Source organism: Cyprinus carpio, chromosome B6, assembly GCF_018340385.1.
Source record: "Cyprinus carpio isolate SPL01 chromosome B6, ASM1834038v1, whole genome shotgun sequence".
In the NCBI taxonomy this organism is placed as follows: Eukaryota; Metazoa; Chordata; class Actinopteri; order Cypriniformes; family Cyprinidae; genus Cyprinus; species Cyprinus carpio.
Window position 1 is genome coordinate 3,682,761 of NC_056602.1, and position 27,447 is coordinate 3,710,207.

Genomic DNA, 27,447 nt, shown 5'->3' on the forward strand with positions numbered 1-27,447 from the left:
TGAAGATTCCTTAGATGTGTTCGACTTGAAGCAGCGCTGTTTAGACCGATTGGTGTGTGTCATCAAAGTACTGCAAGAGCTATAAGAGAGCAGACGTCTCATTGCTTTCTCTCGCCGTACTTTAATGTCATACATCGATCGATCTTCAAGTCGAACACACATGCTTATTCTCATGTGTCACATGGCCGAGTGTAATCGCAGCATATGAGGTTGAAATATCACTTATTTTCATATGTCGATATTATTGCAAATGCAATTAATCGTTCAGCTGTAATTTACAATCTGCAAAGGAGTGGAAATCAGGATTAGGCATAAAATAATGTCTTCAGAATCATTCATACAAGCTGAACAGAACAGGAATCATGTTTTTGTGGCAGGTTTTTTGGTGATCAAGGGATAATACAAGACTTATTTACTTCACAAATGGTTGTCAAAAGCAGAAATGCTACAAAATGCATCTTATTTAGAAAATGACATGCTCAATAAAAACAGACACTATGTTTGGAATCAGCAGCCCAAAATTTATAAGAAACATATTGGATTTCATTCAGCAAATATGATGCAGGGCGGTGTTATTATTGCACCAATGAGTAGCCATCACAGCTGGTTTAGGCAGACTAGTTTATAGTTCATTTAATTATAATACGTTTTTCATGTGTTCTCCAAGATGTGGCTTTTCTTACTTACGGAGGAAATGCCAACTTGTGCATCTGCAATCACTGAGGAAAAAAATAAACAATGCTATTAAACCAATTTAAGATATTTATCACAGTCAGTTAACAGTTTACAGATATCCTAGAAAGTAATGGTTAATGTTGTAAATAAATTCTCTACATATGCAAGTAGCTCACTGCTTGTGCATTTTCAAGCTAAAAACCAAACATCTCTCTGTGTTTTAACCTTATTTTGGAGGTGCTTGTGCTTGTGTCTTTGGAGGATTTTAATTGTGTCTTTGAGGACTGTGGCTTGTGGTTGTGATTGATTAGTCTTACAGTTGGTCTGGCCGTTTATTTTAATGAGTTGTCACATTTTATACAGGAAACTTTCTGTCATGTCTGCCAATGATGGATGAATTATGAATATTTACCAGCCATAAACAGGTATTTTGCTCTAGCCATGAAACTGTAGTAGCATTACTTTTATTAAAGGTATTTATGTTGTGATTTGATGTTTTTTTTTATTTTTTTTTTTTTTTGGAGTGTTACAAGCTCTTGGTGAGTAAAGAAGATCTGTGAAGTTGCAAAGACTGAAGTCTCAAATCCAAAGAGATATTCTTTATAAAAGTTGAGACTCGTCAACGCCACCCGAAACGGGTCGTTCTAACACACCCCACATCTCTATGTCAGTATGTGGGAAGATTTGCATAACTCCGCCCGGATGTTCATGCAAAGAAAGAAGGCGTACCTTTTATTCTCATTGTTGAGTAGCGAAACTACTTTGTTTGGCCTTCCAAAAGAGGACGATATCCACTTCGTCATACTACTTTGTTTGGCCTTCCAAAAGAGGACGATATCCACTACATCAACTTCGCACTGTGGATCGCAGAATGGACTTTCACCCGTGGACGAAGCGGAGTCCAGCCCAGGTCATCACATGTGGTTTGCCGCAAGCACGAGGTACGCTCCTTCATAGAATCCGCCTCAAGCCAGCCGCGGCTCACTCTAGGCCCCCGGCCTCTGCTCACTCAAGGCCACGGTGTACGAGGTACGCTCCTTCATAGCTACTTGAAATAAAATATGGGTTTTATTTTTATGTCTCATCGCTCTAGGCCGGAGGGCATCCACAATATGTTAAGAGGCGTAACATTTCCGTCACACGCTTGAGGCATTCGGCCAACCACAATGCCCTGGATATCTGGCCAATCACAGCACACCTCGCTTTTTCAGAGCGATAAGCCTGGTAAAATCGGGCGATCAACGTGTTTCAGAAGGTGGGGCGTAGAGGAGAAACAATAATGTACAGTATGTGGAAAATAATGTTTTTTTAAACCGCATAAACACATTTCATTACACCAAATACACCAAATAATTTTCTTTTTAGCAGCATCATATGACTAACTCCGCCCGGATGTTCATGCAGTGTTGGAATTAGTTTTTTTTATTGAAATCTGTAAGCATCTTAAATAAACAGAAGGTAAAAGTTGCTAGAGGATTTCATGTTTTCTGTGGCATATATGTTTTCTTTAGCATGCAACATTTAAGCATGGCATATAAACAGCAATTTTTTGTGGCATATATGTTTTTTTTGGAGTGCTGTGTCCAAACAACACACAGATACAGCAGCAAAGTTACAGCAAACCTTAAACGTGATGACATTCAATGGTTATTGAAGAATGCATTGTTATTTTGTTAAGCAAAGATGCCAGAGGTGGGCAGGCTGGGATCGCTCATCCTAAGACAAGTGTCATGTGACTGAATGTGCGACAGAGCACAGGGAGCACACCGAATGACCAGCAGCTCAGTAATTACCCCTATGTGTGCCGGGAGAGAGAGTATGTAATTAGGACAAGTGAAATCTTAATGCATTGTGTGTTGGGTAATGGCACTTCCTTTCCGTGCTCTGCATGGGCATAAATCAAGCGAATCTGTTGCTCTGTCATAGTGGGGTGTGTCGTCCTTCACATTGATTAACATTATGAATTCATGCCACTGTGTCTGTCTGCTACAGCCTCTGGCCCTGGGGAGCGGAGCGGTATATCAGAACAGATGTGAACTCACCCCGCTGTCACCCTATATCTTGCAGAAACAAGATCCTCTTTGTTTATGTCACCGAGGGCCTGTGTTTTTACATTCTGTGTGTTAAACTGAAATTTCTTGTAGTTGAATGCTATGGAAATGTCTGTCTGTGTGTTTGACATCCCCATTGCTTTCATTTTTCAAGTCTTATTGTTGTATATATTTTTTTTCTCTAAATATTATTTTTGTGAGATATAATCTCTGTGAGTTTGTTAATTGTGTGTGTGTTGTAAATGTGTGTGTTTTTTTTGATATTTTGAGCAGCGCTTTTGTTGTATGATCGTACAAACAATAATGAATCAGTTTCATAAAATGAATATGCTAGCATCTGTTTCTGATACTGATGCTCTTGTAATATTCTGTTAGGCTGTAAAACAATGGCGTTATTTTGGACTGAAATAATAATTTATTTTTGCAGGTTTTTGCACTTAAGTTCAAGTTTCACACTTAGAATTAAGTAAAATCTACTTAACTAAGTTGTTACTGCACTGACATTAGTATATTTAATGTTCATTAAATGATACAACAAAAAACATATTCATCATATAACCATCTTATAACCCAACCACAAGCTCTACTCTTTACCAGAGTGGTAACCACAAAAACCTTAAGAACAGAAACTAAAACTTTAATTCAAAAATGCATAAAATGATGTCAGCACCTTCTTTCAACATTGATTATTCCATTTCAGTCCAATGCAAGCGCAAAGCATGTTGTTAACTATAAATCTATCCATGTATATTTAACGAAGTAACTTTAGTATGTACAGGTGTTGGACAAAATAATGTGATTAGTATGTCGAAATATATATATAAATATAATATATAGATATATAATATATATATATATATATATATATATTTAGTATAATTTGCCGTTAATGCAGCTTCCAACCTTTTTAGAATATATTCATACAAATTCTGAATGGTCTCCAGTCAGATGTTGTCTATGAAAACATCTGGCAGTTGCTTCAGAGATGTTGGAAGAGGGAATCTGCTTCTCAGTCTTCTTTCCAAAACTGCCCACAGGGGTTTGATAATATTCAAGTCAGGTGATTTGTCTGGCCAGGGCAGATGTTGAAGTTCTTAGTGCTCCAACTTTCCAGGTTTTGTGATCTTGAATCTTTTTTAAATTTCTTTTGTTTGCTATGATTGAAGTTTTAGCAGATAGCTCTTTCATGGATGTTGGCTTTATTCTCTGTGGTCAGATTTTGTGGAAACAATGTCTTCAATGTGTTCATTAATGTTTTTTTGTTTTTTTGTTTGTGTTTATGTTTTTTGTTTGGAATGTGTTCTAGTTGGTGTTTGATTGTATATTTTATTTTTTTTCAATTTTTGCTTTCTTTGCTGATGAAGTCTAGCCATATTTGTGTACACTGTCATAATCACAAAAGATCTTTGTTCCTTAAAAAAACAAAACAATCGGGCTGTTAAGGTTACAGACACTCCTGCTAAACAAGCTCCCATTTTTTGTCTCTTTTGGAAGTCTGATATTTCACAGATTGCTTGTACTAAACACTCCTGAACACAACATATACTACACTGATATATAGCCTAGAGAATATAGACAACTAAATACTCACAATATTTATATATTTTTTCCCACTGTATCCTACAAAAATAATATAAACCCCTATAATAATGGATTTTATAAATATATGTAAAGTACATGTAGATTTTTAGTTCGCAGCATTACAAATGAAAGGACTGAAAACAATGAAATTAAGCTGTGTTAAAATGTTCAGCAATTATGTTGTTTAGCTTGTTTTAATTAGGTAAACAGCAAAATAAATAAAAATTAAAGAAATAAATACATTTATTTTCCCCAGTGCAGGGAGCCGGAATAAACAGTTGTTTCAGTTATTTTTTTTATTTTTTTTATGTATCTAATAACACACAAAAGTCAAGTCAAGTCAAGTCTGCTTTATAGTAATTTGGTCTACATATACAGTACATACATACAGAAAATTGAAATTGTGTTACTCTCAGACCCTTAGTGCATACAGATAACACTAACAGTAGAACATTAAATACAGTTAAAATATAAAATCCAACTATACAAATATACAAATAAGGTCATGTAAAAAGATAAGTAAAGCACCACAAGGCACATGGCAAATAGATTGCAAAACAGTGAAGTAAACAAACATTGCAGATATAATGATTGTAGTGCAAAAGAGCTTATTCAGTCTGATTAAAGTGACAAAAAAAACAGTTTTTCCTACATTTGTTACATTCAATGATTGTTACGTCCTCGAAAAGCAGAGAAAAAGTTATGTAATATCTCAAGTGTCAGTAAACACAATTGTCGTGCAGCCCCAGAGGACCGTTTGGCAGCATTTGTTGATGAATTTGGCAGTTTGATGTGAGGCCAATTTAGAAAACCAGATTACTTGCCGGTTTGCCGGTTTGGGTCATTCTCATGAACGCAATCCTTCTCAGCATGAGGATTACAGAGAAGACACTCGCGGATCAAGAGAATGAAACAGCATTAATTTTCTAATTCGAAAAAGAGTCTGTCAGCATTTAGCAAGCATGAAAACTACTGTATTATAGCCAGAGACTTTGCTCCACTGCAGAAGTGCCGTCACAGGACTTGCATGTGTGAGATTTCCTGGCTTGTTCATCTGCTGTGAATTATTGCCACATTATTCCAAGCAAGACTTGCTTACATGCACATTACATGACACGAGACCCACATTACCAATTAGTAAGCTAATTAACCAACAGTAAAGTAGCTTTATGAGTCTGATGTACTGAAAGAAAATTCTTATATCACCATTTTCCAGTTCATGGCAAACATGCTTGAATAAAAAGAGGCAGCTGTAGCTCAGTTTTCCCCAAGGATTTGCACACATTGAATCTCACTTGGCTAACAGCAGGTGCTGTTGTTCTCTCAGATGACAGTCCTTTAGATTGAAAGTTATGGCTAGAATGAAGATGAGAGCAGTGTCACAAACATCCTCCTTGAACTCATGTGGGCTTGTGTGAGGTTTGAAGTGAAACTCGAAACGAGGCATTTGTAGAATTATGTAACACAATGACAATACTATTCAAAAACCAAGAATCATGGCTTCAGTTTAAGTTTGTGCATTATGTTACTTGTGCCTATTCTCATCGCCTGTGTGTGTGTGTGTGTGTTTATGATTCAATGCACTGCCTTGAGACTGTAGAGTGTCTCATTTCACAGACTGATTATTCTTTCAAGTTATAGTATACATTTCAAGTTTCATTACACAAGCCACACACTCACAAGCACATATGGAACATAAAATAAAATAAATCAGCTTCACAGTAGTCACTTTAAATAACTATAATTATTTTATAGAATCACATCACTTTGGTGAGATGGCAAAGGTCCAATTATCAATCTTAGTCTTTTTTATAAATAAACCATGCACTTTCTAAAAAAAAATATTACCAGATTTTACTTGCATTTGGCACTTGGCGAGTGTTAATTTTGGACGTGCACACACAGATTCAGCCACATGCTCATTGCTCACTGTACTGAATGCTGTGAACGGTGGGTGGCAGCTGGTGAAAATGGATTAACACTTTATCTTTATTTAGTAATTTAATTCCGATATGATATGTCCTTTTTATTTAGAAAAATGTACCCCAGGAACTGTGCTTCAGTGAAAACCAAATATGTGCTTTTGAGAGTGATACAGTCTTATTTTTCCACAGTTAATTTTTTTCCCCCTGACATTGGCTTTCCTGCTTTGAAGAGCCCTTCCATCAACCAGAAGTTTAATGAAAAATGATACATCTATAATTTAATTCTGCCTCATTTTTCTTAGTCAAAACACATTAATTAATAGTCCGAGCACTTTATCTAGAATACCCAGCAGTCCTGTTCAGGAGTAATTGGTTTCTGTAGGGAAACACGCATGTTTGACAGGTGGTTCAGGGGTTTGAGTGCTAGAGCTGAGATGCAGACTCAATATGCTGCCGTTCTGCATTATTTAGGAATCTAAGTGGTCTAGTAGTGAGCTTTTGATATGAATGAACTAAGCTACATTTTGGTGGAGAGCAGTTATGTGAATAAAAAAAATACTCTTTAATACTTCACACTATTATTTCAAGTGTGATTGGTACACACACACACACACACACACACACATTTGCAATCACACTGACATGGTAACTAGCTGCAGGGACCAACTATTCTTTAATTGCATTAATATAAAACAAAGTTTCTTAGTGTTGTTCATTATGTGCATTGAGCGAAAAATTGTGATTTGTTGATGTGAAGACTTTCTTTTTTTTCCACAAAATAAAGTGCAATTCTATTGTCTATAACTTTTTAATATTATATTATATATCGTATTTTTGTCATTGTAAAAATGATGCCACATTATTTGGTAACTACAGCAACAGCTAGTGAGCTCAATTGGAAAGCTGTGGAGTTGTCGAAGTTTTGAGTAATGACTCTGAATGTGCAATCTAGAATCTATTTGCTTTCCCACAAAAGCATTTTACAGATGTTTAACCAATAAATTGAATCAGAATAAAAGGAAATTAATTCCTTTATACACATTAGTGGATAAATTTACCTGGCTGGGATTTTATTTTAATCATGAATCTGTTTGTGCCAATGTTTAAGCATATCTTTGTAAAGCTTGTGTGTTTTTCTAAGTCTGTTTTCCAAGTCTGGTTCTTTAGGATTTCTTTTCACAAATTGTGTTACATTTTACATCCTGTTGGTTTTATTAGCGTTATCTTTACGACAGCTCGCAGGTCAGACAAACAACTCCGGTTGTGTTCAGAATCAGTCAGCATGTTCTACTTAAAGAGTTCTTTATCTCAACAACAGCTTTTCTGCCAACCAGTCAGTCTGTCTACCTACTTTGCATGTTCTACTTAAATATATATATATATATATAATATATATATATATATATATATGTATAAAAAAAAACAAGCCAGCCTGTTTGAATGTCCTTTCTGCCCTCAGTTACCTGTTGGTCTGCTGCCAGGTGGGAACAGGAGGGGCCGCCTAGTTTACCTGTGTGAAATCAAACAATAGCCCGCCTCTCTGATTGGCCAGGGAGACGAAGCCCCTCCCTCAGCCTCTGTTGTAATTCAACACCTGACAAGTTTTGCTTGTGCCTGAATTAGTCTTGTTCACACAGTCTCAGAAACCGTGCATCTGTCCCCAGAGACACTGTCCCAGCTAAGAGCTCAGATAGAGTAACGCTGCCTTCACTGTGCCTGATATATGGATTAGCCACTTGCTGTACACTTGCAGTTGCCTTCCTAGTTTTCCACTAGTTTTCCAGGTTTTTGCTGTAGGATTTCCTAAACTTTAGTCAGACTTCCTTTGGATGGTTTTCTTCACATGGGTAAGTGGTGCACATGCATTGGATTTTTGCTAGTAGTGGTAGTGTGAATGATCTTCTTGGCTAAACTTTGGCATTTCATAATAATATTCCATCATTTGCACTTAAATGAGGGTCTTATTAGTGGTGCGGTCTCTCTCATCTCTTCTGTGCACCTTCTCTTGCTGTTGTACAGAAACACACTGGGGGCTTAGGAGAAACCATTAGCAGAATCACAGCTGTCCTGTGGCGACTGATTTTCTCAGTCGTACAAGTAAATCTCTCTGTTCATTCTACTTGAGCATAATGTTCACCTCAGACGCTGCTTTTTCTGAGGGCGTTATGTAAGACTCTTTTTAATTAGACTGGTTGAATATATAATTTAGATTGAATTATGGGGATATTGTAAAACTACACTGTCTTTCCTGGAAATGTTTTACAGAGAGTGTGTGAACTAGTGCAATTTGTGATGTAAAAAAATTATGAACTGCTTCTATTTTACATGCTATTTCTCGAATTTGATAAACAGAATTTGTATTTAAATACAAAATCACAGCAATCAAGCTGATTTGATGATTTGAGAAAAAGTACCCAAGGGCATCTTGAGCATCCAATGAAAAAAACTAAAAAAAAAAAACTGACCTCTTCACATGATCAATGTCATAAATGTATTTGATTAGTGACCTAGACATTGATTAACTCATGTCATAACTTTTTTATTTTTTAAATATGTTGTATTTATTATTTACTTATATTTACTCTTATGCTTTTTTATATTTGTTATAACTATTTTTTTATTTGTTTTTTATTATTACTTTTTAAAGTTAAAATATTTTAAATAGGCCTATTATTAATATTGATATCATTAAATCTAAGATTTCAGTATCAGAGTTTTGGACTGTATACATTTTTTTCTAGTGTTCATATCAGATATAAACCTCATTAATCACAAGGTAGTCTTAAACCTAAATTACCTTGACTAGTCATTTGTCAGTTGAATAATTACAACAAATGCAAACAACTTTATGCAAACATGAATTTTGATTAAATACAGTTGCTGGCATAGTTATACATGCATTTAATGAAGACAGCTCTGTTGATTATAATGTAGTTTAATCACATTGCCATATGTGCAGTATAACAAATGTTCCTTATTTACTATATAGTGCATTGATATTCCCTCTATACAGTATATGGTATTTACTATATAGGGAATAATGAAGGAGTGAGTAATTTGGCACAAAGGAGCGGTGCCAACGCATGTAAATAACCAACCCTTTTTTGACAGACGCGAACCCACAGGCTTGTTTGTTGTTGTCACCTAGGCTACAATTGCACGTTTTAATTTGTGCAAGGCCTGTAATAAGTCATTTGGATAAATGTATGTTTGACTACAGTATAACAAGCAAGAACACTACAGGATAACAGATGAAAGGCGAAACCAGCAATGCAGAAAGTGAAAAATTATTTGCTGGTCAAATACACTTTAACGGGTACACTTTTAACATGTGAAACAATCTCACAGGCCAGTAGTTTGAAACCTCTTCTTTAAAGTGAATTTAACTTATATGTTACAAAACTGGGCCGTATAGATTGAACCGGGTAACTTTGCCTCTGCCGTGATTGAATGTGTTATCAGAATTGTCTTTTTGGAGAGAAGTCAGTGGAAACTAGGCTGTCTGTCTCACTTTGTTCAGCGGGGAAAGCAGTCTTGTCCCCAGGGAGTGATTCTATTTCACACAGAGAGGCTTACGTCTTTCAAGCATACCATTGTCTCGTCTAATCCCACAGTCCTGCCCTGCTGCAATGCCATCCATTCAGATACCGCTAGCATATCGCTCTCTCTCGCTCCCTCACTTGCTTTCTCACTTTTTGCTCATTCTCAGTGGCTTGCATGTTGCTACATGGACCACCAACAGGCTTCTCTCGTTCATAATAACAGAGAAGGAGGCATTCAAGAGAGATGGGACATTGGTCCAGAGAGGCAGTTTATGACTTTGTTTAGTCCCCAGATGGAACAATACAAGCAGTCTTGACCCCACTGGCCTTCGGAAACACAATCTGTGACCTCTCTTGGTTCGGCTGTCGCAGTTGAGTGGTGCATTTTGCAACTGTAACCTCAGCCCATTCAGGTCTGTGTGTATGGGGGATGTTCATCATGTTCCGTATCAGTTGGGTCGGCATCGCAGCGGTTTGAATGGGGGTTTATCGCTAATGCAGTCTTGTTTGCTGTGTGGATCTTTGTTGTTTGGCCTGTTATGGTGCTGTTGCCTGATTATTGTTGTGATAAGTATTTGGTGGCTTCACACCCCTAAATAATGGCAACATTTTACCCTTTACTCTAAAAGGGACAGTGGACTTGTTCTTCTGTGTAACACAGAAGAAGATTTTTTTTTTTTGTATAATTTTCATTTTTTTATTTTAAATTTTTTATAAAACCATACAGTGAAAGTTAATGGACTCTAGTGTTTTTTTATTCATTTAATTCACTGTACTGTACTGTACACTTTATTAAATCATTATAAATCTAGTTTTGATCTCTAGTAGGCTTTTCCATTCACAGGCTACTATAAGATTGTAAATGTATTTTCTTGCAGCTGAAATACTTTTTTAATTATATTTTGGCATATGAAAGTTAAACTTTACTTAGCATCACTGGCTACTTTTACATGCAACCAAATAATCTGTTTGTAATAAGATTGATGGCTCAATCGGTCTAAAAAGCCTTTATATAAACACCTTAATCGATCCGATTGAGCTTGATCCTAAATAAATTTTGACCATATTGAAAGGGGTGGTGTATTTTCTAATACGATTGAGAGCCCATGCAAAAGCTTGATCGGATTGAAAGCTGAAACTGAAATGACTGCGCATGTGCAGTGACCAACATAGGCTCATTGGAAATATATATCTCTATATACATTTCTGCTAAACTGAAAAAACGTACCTACAGTAGGCCTATATGTACGAATCACTGCAGCTTCCAGTTGAAATGAACACTAGAGGCAATAAAACTCTGACAACTTTTATTCCTTCTCACACAAAGTATGATGTACAGGTGCAGAGTTTTGATTTATAAAGGCTAATTTCACACAGTTGTTTGCAGAATATTATGTTATGACAATTTTAACATACTGCAAGATTTGAAAACTGATTCTTTTGAACATTGTCATCACATATATAGCTTCATATGCATAAGTTTTTTAAATTCAGTAGGTTTGCTCGGAAGCTCACGCAATACAGTGTTGCACTTGAGAGATGAAGAGCTCTGGTTTGAGCCCCTTGAAACTACGGTTCAACAAAACAGCTCATATCCACATAAGGAAGTTAAAATAGTACAGCTGTATCAACAAATATGTTTTTATATCACTTTTGCATTTGTTAACACTATCAGGTAGGTTTATTTAAACCATAATGTTGTTGTTTTCAGCAAACCATCTACATTCGGCTGATTCAAAGAACCCTTCATGCTTCAATTTTGCTGTTTCCATCGATATCTACAACCATTACTGTGATCTGAAGAACCTATAAACATCAACAGCATTTTAATCTACAAAGAATCATAAAGCAACTCAGCCCTATTAAAGGGCTTGGTTAAAGGCTCTTTACTAAACCAAAAGCTCTGCAAAAGTTTTACTTTTCACAGTTCAAGGCACTTGAACTCAGATTGCACCAGGATTCTTTTGGATAAGAAATGGTCTGATAAATGAAGAACAGAATATTGTTTCATGAATACCTCCCCTATTTGTCATGGATGGACACATAACAGATACAGAGTCCAGGGGGTTTCCTCTGAATGTTTCATCTCACTTGGATGTGAATGAAACCACTGTCAGCAGTGGTGACAGTAATTTGTTTGGCTTATAAAGACTGCATTTGCTGTTTATTGCTCTCTTTTATGGAGAATTCAAAGTCCCCTCCATCATGAACCTCTGAAGAGGAGTTCAAAATAAACCCAGTTTAATTAGCATTTGAATTTCTGTCTGTTGTGATTTACAGTGCCATCCACTGAAATTGCCTCTCTGTCTGTTATTTCTGTTATCACGGCCTGCCGGAGAGACCCGAGCAAAAGGCGCCAACCGTTTAACAGCATTATTCTGGTCCGCTATTTTCGGTTTGGCGATACAATCTTGAAAATCAACCATCTCTCCTTCCTTTGAAAACTTCAAAAGCAGATGTGTGAATCTGCAAACTTTGATCTTCTTTGACCTGAGAACTTTGATTGGTGAGCAGCTCTGTACTTTTCCCCCTTATGAAATAGGATACATCTGTAGTAATTACAGAGCTCGCAGAGCTGTAGCCTTATTCCTCAAACATTCAGATTAACCCTGAGTATTAAACTTTTTCAATTAATTCAGCTTGAAAAGCTTAATGTACATTCTTTGTAGATAATTTCAGCATTAGCTCTATTTTTGGCTTTTCAACATTTTAATGCTGGGGGTGGATGACACATGATGCAGGTACAAAAGCTTTTTCTGGGATGGTTCATCCTCAGAAAGTATGAAGTCCATATTTGTACCTTAAAGCTACATATTAATACTAGTGTACATAATGAATTAATTAATTAAAGTGTCCTGCATTTACAAAAGTACTAAAAGTCACAATTAATGTGACATCATAAAAGTTGCATGCATATACTTTATCCAAAGTAATTTTAATTCAAATAAAATTATTATATGCATGCAACTTTTAACTTTTTAAATGTCACATTAATTGGGACTTTTAGTACTTTTGTAAATGCAGCAGCTTTCTTTAAGCAGTGCATGTCAACTGCCTACTCAGGTTTAAGATTTACTGTATGTAAATCTCTCATTGATTTGCATCGACAGAATGCTCAGCATTCAAAATGTGATGGCGTAGTCATAATATTTGCATACTGAATTCTGATTGGAGTTCTGCGTGTGTAATAAAACGCAATTGGTATTATACTCTACCATTCTTGTTTCTATTCAGCCATTATAGTCTAGTTTACATTGCAAAAATTATGTTGCATTATGTATTCTCAAGAGTGTCATGACAACAGCAAAGCTGCTCTAATGTGCCATTTAATTCCCAAAGACTATAACCGAAACTTATATAAAACTAAAACACTAGTCTTTGGGAGCCTTTCAAGCACTGCCTTTTCCTTGTGGAAATGCAAATGTAGTTTTGCAATATAAAGAAGCGCAAATACTCTTTGCCAGCGTTTCTAAATGTTATGCAGTTTTATGTTTTCCTAAACTTTTATTGTATACTGTGTCACAGATGTCTGGCGTCTTCCCCGGAGAACCAGAAGGATTCTTGATTCCTGCTGTGTGTGTGTGTGTGTGTGTGTTTGTGTGTCTAACACAAGTCTGCACTTGTCCTTGAGTATCTTCGGAAAGGATTCTGACAGTAGTGTTGCTTAGAGACCATCTCAGTGTGTTCTCCGCTCACTATGAAGCCAAAACTTGAGGATTAGAGGACAAGAAAGGTGTATGAATGCCATTTGTAGACAATAGGAAACCCAGTCAGTGACTCTTTAAAACTTTGTACAATGAAACGTACAGCATAATGGCTAAAGGTGCTTTGGTTTTACAACAGGTGTCCTGCTGAACTGAAAGCTCTTTTCTCCACATGGAAGGTGTCATTCATATCCATGTCACGGCCCCTTTTGTGTTACATGACCTTTTTTGACACACCCTTTGACCATGCAAAATTAGCATTGGATTTAACGTGTTTGTGAAAGATTCTCAGCTGTTGTCGCAGAAAGTGACCGTGGAAGGATCTATGGCTTGTTTTCCACTTCTACGACCAGCAGCGTGTCATTTATTAGCCGGTCATGTACATTTACAGGCTTGTCTGTACCTGTCAAAAGCACTTGAGGAAATAATACAATTCTTATCCATATTCATCCTCTGACTCATCTGTCACTGGCTGACCACCAGCACATGCAAATCAGTCATTTCAGATAAGGCCTTTTCTTTCCGTCATTAGATATCTTCCGAGCCACTGGTGGACCCCTGCGTCTCCCTCATGTACACACACCAAATATATACGCACAGCAGTGGATTCAGATTAAACGTAGTCTCTCTCCAGTGGGCCACATGCTGGGACTATCACCCCACTGCTTTCCTCATCAACATACAGAGCTGAATAACAGCATCTCTGACTGCTTCCCTCCTGCCTTTAATGAACACACAACTGTGTGGAAAACATGTGAAACAGTATTTGGCCACTGTGGAATTATCAATGTATTTGATGCTCTTACATATATTGTTTCACACAGTTTGAGCTGCATAATCATATATTCTGAGTTGGAATATAGCACTGCAAAAATGCTGTTCTAAATTTATGTATTTTACTTTGGTTTGAAATATCTAAACTGCTTTAAAACAAGATTACTTTACACTATAATCAAAACTGCATATGATATTCAGATGATTGTTTTAAGCCATTAAACCTACAATTAGTAGGAAAAAGTCTGTCAAGGAAACACAACAAAGAAAATATCAAGGAAAATATTCTTATGCAGTTTGACTTCTCATGTACATTTATCTTATTCCTAGTGATGCTTAGATTTTTTACTGCAAAAAAAGACGAATAAACAATATCTAAACCACTGTAAAACAAAATTTAAATGAGAAGCAATGCTGCATAAGATATTCAGATGGTTGTTTTAAGCCATCAAACCTACAATTAGTGGGAAAAAGTTAGTCATGAAACAAGACAAGGAAAATATAATATTCTAGTGCAATTTTACTTCTCGTGTACATTTATATTGTTCTAATGATGCTTAGATTTGTTTTTACTGCAAAAATCTAAACAGCTTTAAAACAAGATTTACACGATAAACAAAACTGCATAAGATTCAGATTCTTGTTTTATGCCTTCAGACTAAAATAAGTTGGAAAAAGTCCGCCAAGATAAACAAGACTTGGAAAAAAAATATCTGTCAAGGAAAATTTTCTCATGCAATTTTACTTCTCATGTAAATTTTATCTTTATCTTCTGATTATGTTTAATTTTTTTTTTTTTACTGCAAAAAAATTAATATACTGATTAAGAATATAATTTACAGTATGAAGATTATCTATATCAAAACAAGATTATCTTTATCTAAAGTGGTATGCGCAAAAGGTTGTGGGTTTGATTCCCAGGGAACACATGTTAGATAAAAAAATGTCAGCCTGAATGCACTGTAGGTTGCTTTGGATAAAAGCGTCTGCTAAATGCATAAATGTAAATATAAATATAAATGTAAATGTAAATGTAAATGTAAATGTAAAGCTGCCATTCTGATTTACAGCATGATTTGTCAAATTTTGTTATTATAGTAAAAAATGGCATATGCATTTCCATGTTTAGGTGAGAATATCAAGGGAAATATTTATAAAATATTGGCATCGAGTCCTACAATTAGTTCTGCTGATACAGTGACAGATAGCAAAGCCTTTATTCATGCCATAATCTTCTTTCTCTGTTTTTGAAATGGAAAAGTGAGAGGAACTCAAACATACGCATATCACTGGGAAATAATGAACGTGTGTCCCTGCAAAAGGTCGGATTATTCAAATCATAGCCATACACAGCCCGTCTGTTTTGACTCCATGAGTCGGATTCATCTCAGGTGTCAGATTAGTTTTGGATGATTTTATATTTTCTGCACATTTAATACAGTTCTAGACAGTGTGTTGAAATATTTTTTCAGTGTTATTGATCAGTATGTTGATGTTGGAACCAGATCTATATTCGAATAAATGATACAGTTAGTGATCAATACTGTCAGACTGAAACCATGCTGCGGGAGAGTCTTTGAAGGGCAGATCCTGTCGAGACACTGCCAAGGGCTTCTCATGGAAAGTAGACCAGGGTTTTTCTGTCTGGTGCCATTGATTAACCACTCAAATGACTGTTACATGTTTTCAAATACCGTATGAGATACAAGAGCATTTTGATCGAGGTAGAACACACAGATAACTACATTTTGTGCTTGTCTGTGCAAAAACCCTATGTGCAAACAATCTCATCAGAGAAATTACTGACGAAAATCATAATCTTACATAGGGTTTTTAATTTATGATAACAATGATAACAGAGACAATATAAAGAAAAAAATTGCATTGATTATTAAAAATGTAATTAAAACACAGTTCACAAACCTGTGAGATAAAAAATTTAGTTTTTGAAGAATATGACTGTCTCAAATTATCCAATCATAATCAATGTCGGAGATTGATGCACCGAAATGAACACCAGCAAACTAAAGTGCTTAATTAACAAAGGGTTTCTTTGATTTCAATGATAACGAGATGACGAGACTGTGATTTGAATTAAAACAACATTCGCAAAATGATGACAGAAAAAAAAATAACAGCAAGATATTTACAATGCACTAGCAGTGCTTTTGAAGAAAGAAGAAAAAAAGATGGCAGTCTCAGATTGTTCAAGTCATAGTCAATAATGTTGTGGATTGACGCAAATGAACACTGAAGTACTTTATAGCTTAGCGCTTGCTATATATATAACCTAACCAAATTCACCTTGTACTGTACATACAGTATGACATTAATCAGATATATACACAAGAACCTAATATACTTATATGTGCACAAAATGATGCAAATGCAACCTGAACTAGGTTGTGAATATGCTTTTCCATATCAGTGCACTAAAACACATATGAATCATAGACAATGTTGTCTTGTCAACTAAAATGTTGGCTAAAAAGGTGCCATTTCTGTCTAAAAATGAGAAAAAACATTGACTTCATTTAAAGGATCCTCTTTTGTCAGATGACAAAAACCAACAAAAAACATTAGTACAGTTCAGTAAGAGTTTGCTATGTAATTGCTATGGTGTATTGAGTGTTTTAGTACATTTCTATGTGGTTGCTTAATGGCTTACCTCATAAATATGTAAGTTATTGCAGAATGAGTCTAAATATGGCCAGAAAAGCTACCCAGGAATGACTATTTTAAAAGAATATTCACTTAAAGCTTGTCAGACAAGCATGATCTTTCTAGTGAAGTCTGGTAAAGCTAGTTAAGGAACAAGAGAACCAGCATCCAAACTATGGCAACCAACTATGCTGCTGATTCATCAGGGGCGGCAAATGCAGACTGCAGTGTTTCAGGGTAGACAAATCTTTTAACAGACTCTGTTAGAGACGACAGCTCCTCCCAGCCTGTTGGTTGTCTCTGTCAGACCCGGTTGGTCCATTCAGAGAGGGGATTATCCCAGAGAGGAGAAGGAGGAGCAGATCGATAGCATGCTGAAGAGCAACATGCCGCTGCTCTGATGAGTCTCTCAACATGGTTCATGTGGGATGTGGGAATGCAGCTCTAATCCCTGTGAGTTAGTGTAGTGTAAAGAGAAACAGAGATTGGACTGAGCTCATCCATCTGGATGGGTCATTCAGAAGATGAACGACGAGAGGCTGTGGGCAGGACACAGCAGCATTGTGGATGTGGGAACAAATGTGAGAGCTGAGCCCATATAGAGAGCAGCATGTGGGAAAATGTATGTGCTTGACAGAAAGCAAGCACTTCCAACAATAAATTATGAAAACAGTATGGTCTTTAGCAAATAAATGTATGCAAAGACCATGCTATTGCAAATCTTTTTGCTCAGTGGTTACATTTTTATAGCCGTGATTTCTTAGTTATGTATCAACCGTGTTTCTCCTATTTTCAAGATTGATAATAATAAATGTTTCTTGAGCAGCAAATCAGCATATTAGAATGATTTCTGAAGGATCATGTGATTTTTGTTTAAATACAAACCCAATTCCAAAAAAGTTGGGACACTTTACAAATTGTGAGTAAAAAAGGAATGGAATAATTTACAAATCTCATAAACTTATATTTTATTCACAATAGAATATAGAAAACATATCAAATGTTGAAAGTGAGACATTTTGAAATGTCATGATAAATATTGGCCCATTTTGGATTTATTTGGATTTAACAAAAAAGGACCCACTGACAACTAAATCAGCAGAGCATCTGTACTGTTGGTAGTGCATCATTTGCTCAGCTTTGTTGCATCACAGTCATTGTAAAGCCTTTGGAAGGCATATGTGCAGACAGAAGACAGCAAGGCAGCTCACTTAGGTTTGCAGAGAGCTTCCATCTTTCCTTGTTCTTGCATCAGTGCAATATGCAGACAGAGGAGAGGCAGCTCAACCTGCTGCATCATGGTGGCTCACAGTTATCTCTGCTCAAAGCACTTTGGCCTTGAATTGGAATTGGCATTGCTCACATTAACATCTCACTATTGACAAGAGTGTTTATGTGAGCATGTGTGCTCTGATGAGAGTGTCACTGTAATCAAGATCTATAGCATCTCTCTCTCTCTCTCTCTCTCTCTCTCTCTCTCTCTCTCTCTCTCTCTCTCTCACTGACATACATGTCTGCAGCCGTCGCTGTGGGAAAATCAAACAAAATACATAATTCAAGACTGACAGAGGCAAAGTGCTATTGATGCACATTGTGTCTTCACTAGAGGGAGTTTTGTTATCGAGCTCAGTGTTGTGTGTGTGTGATTTTAATGTCGAGGGTCTGTCTCTGAGAGATATACAGGCAGCTCTCGGTTTTCTGCCAGTGAAATGAATGCTAAATAAACTTGAGAACGAGAGAGAGATACTAAAAAGTTAGTCAATTAAAGAAGCACTCAGGGATGCGGTTAAAATGCCTCAGTGAGTTATCACTGTACTAAATGAGAGGACGCCTTATCATACGAGCAGAGAAGAGAAAGAGAGAGCGAAGGGGGAAATATTTAATTCTGAAAAATGGTTCATTAGTAATCCGATTGAAAGATAACATGTTCTTCTGCCTTGGCAGCCAGAACTTATTGCCTGTTTCTAGAAAGAAGTTAGAAGAACAGTGTCATACAAGCAAGGTCATGAATAAAACAAAAAGAAAAAATGCAACAAGCTGGACATTTTACAGCTATTATATAACTCCATAAATGTATAAACACCATGCAGAAGATTAGTGATTGGCTTGTATTTGTCTTTTAAGTGATGCTTTTAAGCCTATTACAAGTAATTTCTGTAAAATTAAACAAAAAAGCTAGTGTTTTTCAGCTAAAGAAGATTATCTTGGTGAAAGTTCACTATAATGTCTTTATTGTTGAACTCTGATTATAAAACATAAAAAAGAACTATATGAAATTGAAATATTTATTGTCAGCAATGCATTCCTGATTTGCGTTCTCTACTGAATTTACATGCAGTGTTGCTATGGATTTTGTCCACAATTTTGGTTTCGCAGCCTTTATTTTGGAACATCTTGTGTGTTGGGCCTTTCAAGCCTTTCAAGGTTTTCATAGTTTTGGAAAAAGAGAAATGAGTCCTCTCCCCTGCTGTCTTCTCTATTATAGCTGAGAGCTCTCTCTTGGGTGCCCATCTCTCTGAGGAGGGACCTCCAATGGCCACTGACCACATTGTTATAATAGACAGATTTATGTGCTCAAGGGACTCGTAAAGCGGCTCCCCTTTTCCTCCCACGAGTCACATCACGCCATCTCACCCTCCTGTTGAATTGCTGTACTATTATAACCCAGCTGGCAGATAGAAACGGTTTCATTCTCTCTCTTATTCTCTCTGTGAGCGCACTCGTGCATAAGAGGAAATACAGGTGCATTTTAACTGAGCGTGAGACAACATCATGGACAACCCATCAGCCATCCCCTCTCACTCCTGTTATACCACACTTCCAGCTCTAATAGTGATAGATGTGGCACACTTGTGCGCTTGTGCATTATAACGAGAAGCAGGTGGCGTGTTTATTCCCAAGGAAGTGTGTCGGCGATCGTGCATGTGACTGATATCCTGTACAGCTAACGGATCAGAGCTGAGCATGAAAGTGCACTGGGCAGGTCACGACAACAAACCCTCTTGGACGCACAGTAAAACATTCAGGGTCAGACAGGTGAGCAAACAGCCGGCACTCAGTGAGGTCAGATACCTGTGGAGGTTAATTACTGTTGTGTCCTGAGGCTGAACATTAACCCAGGTCACCTATGGGCCATGGCATTTACGCTAGTGCTAACTCGACTAGCTAAAACCTCTGAGCTCATGCCATCACTCGCTCAAAAGTCCATAACAGATGTCACTGTCACAGATTCTTAAGCGCAAAGTGCCTATTCCCAAATGCTAGTGTCAGGATATTGATTGGTGGCAGACGGTATCATTTAATTGGTTGACGGCACCCTCTCTGGCCCTCAGCATTTAATCACATGTGGTGCATTTATGAGACACCTCTGAAACCCCAATTAATCAAAATACAACAATCTATGCGGAGCAGTGTGTGCGAATCCTACACAAGCTAATTTAGGAGTAACTCCCCCTACTTCTGCATGACAGGAAACCATAGGATTTTAAACATTTTATGCTTGTTTCATCATTTTAGGCATAATAAGGTGACATTGATTTTTTGTGTAAGGAGAGATTAACAGTTAGTAACTGGTCTTTTTGTTGAGTTTCCAATACAACATGATACCTGATCAACCTGCATGCAATTACAACCATGTTTTGAAATTTTAAACTTATTGTTGTTGAGTATTTGATCTCAACACAGTAAATATCAAACTTTTTGGATGTAACTCATCCTGCAGCATTTGTGCTTCGATCATGAATGATTCTTTAAATTAGGGATGCACAATATTATCGGACCGATATCGGAATCACCGATAATGGCTTAAAATGTGAATATCGGCATCGGCCCGTTATGAAAAGTTATGCAGATATCTCTGTCCATCCGATAAGTGGATTAACTCACATGTGCTTAGGGTGTACTAGCGATTAGATCTTGTCAGCAGTGTGGTCATTCCTGAAGTGAACTTTTGCCTGAATGATGACTAGATTTACTGTTTGGATCGCTGCATTTAATTTGAGAATGCACGTACAAGGTAGAGACCTGCACGGGATCGATTTTTCAGTCCCGCTCCCGCAAGATTCTGATTGGCCAAATTCGCAACCCTTTTAACACGTGTTATAAATGGAAACTATGCCTAGCTTGCGCATGTCAATCATTTTAAAATTAATATTAGTTGTTCTTTTTGTTTTTGTGCAACAGATAAATAACAATTTATATATTTTAGACACTTTATGTTTAGATACTTTCTATTTTGCGGGAGTCCCGTGAATCATTTTGTTCTCCCGCATCCCGCACACACACAAGTCTCTTCCCGCCCACACCCGCACTCACCCATCAAGAGTTGTCCTGCACTGCACCCTGTTGCATTGGGTCCCGCGGGTGCAGGTCTCTAGTACAAGGTGATGTGTTCGGTGTGCGATAGAGTCAGCAGTCACTAGCGCTTGTAGTAGCAGCAGCAGCAGCTTTCCCGAATTCCTAATGTCCATTTGGTAAGATGTTGTATTTTCATAGGGAGGGCGCTGTTTGCCTACTTGTAATTAAATAAAAGTAACATACATAAATATCACTAAGAAAGTGTGTTTCTGAATAAATAAAGCAGTATCAATGTCATAAAATCATGAATATGTTTTAATTTAAAGATCAGAAGCTATAGCTTACATGAGTAAAAAAAAAAATCACAAACATGACACTTGTAAATTAAATAGTTTTATATATACAGATATTATATATACAGATTTAATCAGTAATGTGTAATATGTTTTTTTTATCGAATTATGAGCTTTAAAGATTTTACAACTCTTTTGCCTTAAGCCTGGCTCACACTGCAATTTTGGCCACGATTTGGTCGTCTGACAAGCCATGATCAGAATTAATGCTAGTGATTTCTTCTAAGTACATAAACTCCGGCACTCTTGTCCTCCGCTCACTGAATTAATATGAAACGTTGCCTTTGCTATGATAAACACTGGTTGTGCCGCTGTTTTTTTTTTTTTTTTAAACTAACCAAAATTAAAAATAATTTGTTTATAATTTCCACACAGGAGAGACTTGGTGTTGTATCCAAATAAAAGGAAATATATCAGCATCGGCTACCATGTTCAGAGACCAGATCACACACTTGAAGGTGCTTTTCATGCAAGATATGAAAAAAATAAAAAAAATAAACTACCAACCACATAGAATACCATACTAATTGCAAAAACATGAAATTCCTGATTTTTTTGTTCTTAGTTTTGTATTATTGGTGAAAATTTCATATTTATGTAACATTTTTCACACGCATTTGATGGCAATAACACCATCGGATGAGAACAAAGCTTGAACTGAATTGAGCTTAATGACACTATGTTATAGTCTGTACAGCTGCTTTACACCTGAATGGAATTTGTTTATAACTGATTATTTTTTTGTGGCATTGACAGCAGTTTTTGCGGCAGTTATTGAACTGGAAAGGAAAGGACATGACATGTGGTTTGGAAGTATCATCTAAGTGAGCACACATACACACACACACACACACATTGAGTTGAACTGAATTGAATCAATGAATCTGAATTGAATTACTGAACTGACTAGAGCTGAATAACAGCACTGTTGTCTTCAGATGAGCTGATGAAAACAAAAGGAAAGGTTTTGATAAATGTTTGTGCATCCCTTATCAAAATATTGAAGTTATTCTTATCCAAAATATGTCATTTGATCTCAAATTTTCCATACATTTGCATTTTACTTGTACTCAATTACCTCTCTTTGGCACAGGACCAATTTCATTATGGCAAGTTTCAATAGGCAGATGTGTGAATGAGATTTAAGAACTGAAGTTTTTCAGTACTAAGAAAGAAAGTCATATGAGCTTGGAGTGACATGAGGGAGAATAAATTATGACAGAATTTGATTTTCTTACATTAACTGTCTTTATAAGCATCTCTTTCCTTTGAAAAAAAAAAGACCGCATACTCTTTCCTGTGGTTGCTGCCGATCTGTTCCAGTATAAACAAGTACCACAGCTGATAATATAAAGTCATATCTGTCTTGAAAAAGACTCATGGGATAAGTATAAATCTGGACGATTGATCGTAATTGCCAGAATCGCAGGTTCAGTTTCGTAGAGCCAGGCAACGGGATGTGCAGTTCATCACATCCTGGCATCTGGGGATGTTTTGACTGGCTCACTGAAGCGCTGGGTCACCCATGGCTAATCATTAACTCATTATTGTGTATCAGGCTGTAGATCAGCTTTAACTCCAGTGCATTTAGTGCTCTGACAGTTTTATGGAAGCTTCAGAATACGTCTGTACAGAGCAATAAAACACTCCGAATGGAATCTTGGAATGCTGTGGGAATGTGATGTTGTGAATAGACTGTGGTCTTTCTGGCTCGCGTTCAGTGATTCAGACTTCCTGAAATGCCCATTTGCACTAATCGCTCGAGGTGTTCTGCTCTACTGGGTCATCTGTTCCTCCTTGTAGGCTTCAATAGCTACATCCTTCACTAACCTTTGATTGATTTCTGATTAATTTTTAAACCCTACTCATGTTCTCGAACCTAATAAATCATTTCTTGATACACTTGCATGATATTGTAGATGATATCATATTGTAGACGTGTTTAATTGACTTTAAGACAAGAAGTCAGCTTCTCAGATGTGTAAAGAGCAGATATTGTTGCTCATAAACCTTTCATACAAATACTAACCCGGCAGGCCAAGCACTGTCAACAGGCTCACACTTTCTCTTCTAGAATCTTCTTTCCTCATCCACCTTTTTATTTGGTGATGACCTGACTTGCACTTTTGTCTTGGGCCATTAGCAGAGAGCATGCACAATAGCCATCAAACATATTTGCATTCTTAAGGCACAGAACACGGGAGGTAAATATTGATTGATTTTTTTATCTTCTTATTAATTGTTTGTTTTGTTTATTGTGAGTGAATCATTATTGTACGCATTTTTTTTTTTTGCCTGACATAACCAAGAATTTTTCTACCCATTTTCAACCTACTTTACCCACGGTTTATATGGAGATAACTTTACATGATCCAGTCAACTAGTCTAAATCCGGAATGCATCATCTTTTAAAGTAAAAAATAAAATAAAATAAAAGTAAAATAATAAGTAACAGTTATTCTTGTTTTTAAATTCTAAAACAATAAATATATATTTACATTTATGCACTTGGCAAACACTTTTATCCAAAGCCACTTAAGTATGCATGCATCGGTATGTATATATTACATAAATAACAAAATATTAAGCAAAGTTTGCATTTATTTTCAAATTAGCGAATCCACTTTTCAAGCAAGCAAAAAAAAAAAAAAAGATTTTAAAATATAAAAAAATAAATATAGTGTATATTGCATTTTTTTTAATGTAATGCAATAATATTTACATTTACATTTATGAATTTAGCATGCACTGCAGTGTTTCCCCTAGGTTTACAGCTTTTGCAGACTTTACCTTAAAAAATTCTACTATAAGATTTCGATACAATTTGATTCAGGAGTATATCGATCGAATTATCAATATTATGATATTATGCACCTATTTTAAACAACTACATACATTTGTATTAACTCACAAATGCAACCAAATTATATAACATGAACATTTATCAGAAATTTCTGTACCTCAGTTGGGACCTTCAAAACAAAAAAGGCCTACAGTTTTTTTTTTTTTATAATAAAGAAAAAAAATCAATGTCACACATAAGATCAGTAATCTTATGACATGACATCACAACAGTCAAGAAAGTCTTTCAGGCTTCTGTGCTTAAATGTGCAATGTGTAAAATTGTGTAAGTTCTCATTAGGAAAAAACAAAAAGTAGGTACTCCAGTTGTACAAAAAATAAATTAATGTAGAAAAATAAATATATAAAAAATAAAACTAAAAATAAAGCTGTTAAACCTTATTTTAAGACAGTTTTTTGGCTGCTTCTATAGGCTCAGTGATAAGAATCTTTTCTACAGATAAACAAATTACAAGCAATAGCAGGTAGGTCTAAAATAAATTAAGGTACAGAAATGTAATAATTATATGTAAAATAAACCTGCATAGTCTACACTATTATAAATTAAATATAGATTCATCCTTATACAAGTTACAGAAGTTGTTCAGTCAAGAGCAGTGAGAGATTCTGTTTTTTTTGACAGAGGTTTATTGTTAGTCTCCTTTCACTTTAAGACCGAAAGCGAGGATCAGATATACTGATACACACGTGTTTTCTTTCTCAACTGTTTACGTTAAGACAGAGGCCTAACTGACTATATTTACTAGGATATTTACCAAGACGTGCATGTTGATGTTATCTTGCCTGTAATCTTGTCTCACAAAAAAGCGGAAGAGAGTTCAATTCAGTATTTGCGCACTGTCAGAAAACTTTTCACACGGCGCTCTACAGATCCGTCAACTGTCCCTAGCGTCTTTTATGCTCACCTTGTACCTTCAGGCAGTCTTATTATCGAGTCCTGACACAAGTTGGCGGTAATGCATAGACTTACATTGCATGAAAATGTGGACAGTGCCAAAATAAGGAGCTGTGTGTGCGCATCGGAACTCCGCCATGTACGATACAGAGAGCAGAGGAGTATTGTAAACACGCAACCATGTAGAGACAGAAATGACATGCCAATTGTAAAAATAACATAAATAACAAAAGGCTATTTAGTTTGTTTAATCAAAGAAGTTTCATTAACTTCTTTTAAAAGGTGTTACCACAACATATAGTTGTTACCACATTGTGTGTTTTTTTTTTTTTACTGTACTGTTATCCAAAATGACTTAAATATGAAATGTATCATTTTCATTAAATAAATAACAAAATAAGAAAGAAAGAAAGAAATACACTTATATTTTGTAGTTTTTAAATGATAAAACAATAAATATATTTTGTTATGTAATGCAATGACATGCATTTATGCATTTGGCTATTTTGTTATGTATTTTTTTGAAATGTGTTTTTGATTTTGTTAAGTGTTTTTATTGTATTTGTTTTTGATTTTATTTTGGTTATGAATTTTTAAGTTGGTGTTTTGCCTGATCTGCATTTCAAGTGTGATGTAAGTGTCTGAACTCAGGTAAAAGATCAACGATAAAACTGCAATGCACTCAACCTGCTCTGCTCATGGTGTATGAACTGATTGAAGGTTAATTGATAATAATGCGATGAGCTCAGGAGGATTTGTTCTTTTAATATAGCTGTGTGTGGTCCACATCTCATTTATCACATGCTCCTACATTCTCTTTATCTGTTGTTTTCACCCTGTCATTATTTTCAGCACAGTGCCATCGCTTTTCCTTCCCTTATTAGTGTAATCACACCATTAACTTCGCTGTTGATACTTTGCTCTGGGGGCCAAAGTTATTTCGTAAATCTTTTATGGCCGCGCCACAGGATGTTGCAATAGCATGTCCTGAGGGGCTCATCTCTTCTCTCTTGTTAGATTATTTATCTTAACTCACATTCTCATGCACACTTTTAGCGCTCTCTCTTGTCACTAATAATTAGTTGCAAGGGTGATAAAAGTCTTTTTTCCCAGATCCCCCTCTGGCCACATAATCCCGTAAGCACCACACACCACACTGAGTGCTTCCCTCAAACAAAGATTAAAAAAAATGTTCATTTAGCATGCTGGGCTCTGTATGCAGAAAGAGGAAAGAGGCCTCCTGCAAGGCCCTCAGGAATGACTGCAATAAAACCATTCAGACCACGGCTGTGAATCAGTCAAGGTCAAGATCTGTCTCAATGTTTTGTTATTGACTTTTAAGTGGGTATTGCCCTGTCCTGCCACCCAGAGTTTTTAGTGATGTTTGTGTGTGTAAATGCTTTGTAAAGAGATGCCATTGTTGAGTTTTTGAGTGTCTGGAATGGATTGAATTCAGACTGATAGCTGAGGAACAGTGAACATGTTATACAGCGCTGAGTGAGCTCTTGATATTTTTCAGCCTTTTGGTGATACATATCTTGATATTTTCATATTTACTCTGAAGTGGCTTGAAAGGTTTTTTTTTTTCAGTCAGACGAAAAACTGAAAAATTTGTTTCATGTGGAACAGAGAGTTTAAACTGATCCATTGAGAAAAACTGAAAAATTTGTTTCATGTGGAACAGAGAGTTTAAAAACAATTTATGATTAGCATTACAATACAACAAAATTAAAAATAAAACAATTATGATTAGAATTACAATATGTGCCATGTTGCTTAATTAATAAGTCTCCAGTAAAATCATTGCAAATATATTGTGAATATTTGATATCGCCCAGCTCTTATATACCTGCTTGCATTACATCTTTTACTATTTTTTGTAAAAAGACTTTTGCTGGTATGTTTTTTTTTGATTGTTTTTTTTGTATTTTTTTTTGTATTCATGTTAAAAAGGAAAAGGAAGCACAGCAAAGTGCTTTAGGCACCTTAATTTTCCTCAGTTTTCTCTGTTGAGACAATGAGCCTCCATTCCTGCCTTAGCTCCAATATTTATGGCCTCAGATCCGTTTCCCTCTTCGCAAATTCCTGCCGAAGCACAAATCTCCCTCAGCCGCTCCACAAATCTCCT

At 36.2% G+C, this 27,447-nt stretch overlaps 1 protein-coding gene across 6 annotated transcripts in view; it reads left to right on the plus strand.

Annotated features, from left to right (window-relative positions):
- The window catches only part of LOC109088990 (receptor-type tyrosine-protein phosphatase F-like), a 208,256-nt gene that overhangs the window by 35,657 nt on the left and 145,152 nt on the right, over positions 1 to 27,447 (plus strand). The window contains exon 1 of one of the 6 annotated variants that reach the window (XM_042725343.1): positions 7,854 to 8,079. The exons of the other annotated variants lie outside the window; for them this stretch is intronic. The gene's annotated coding sequence lies outside the window, so the exon portion shown is untranslated. Of the gene's footprint in view, positions 1 to 7,853; positions 8,080 to 27,447 lie in introns of those variants that run through there. 6 annotated transcript variants of the gene reach the window in all.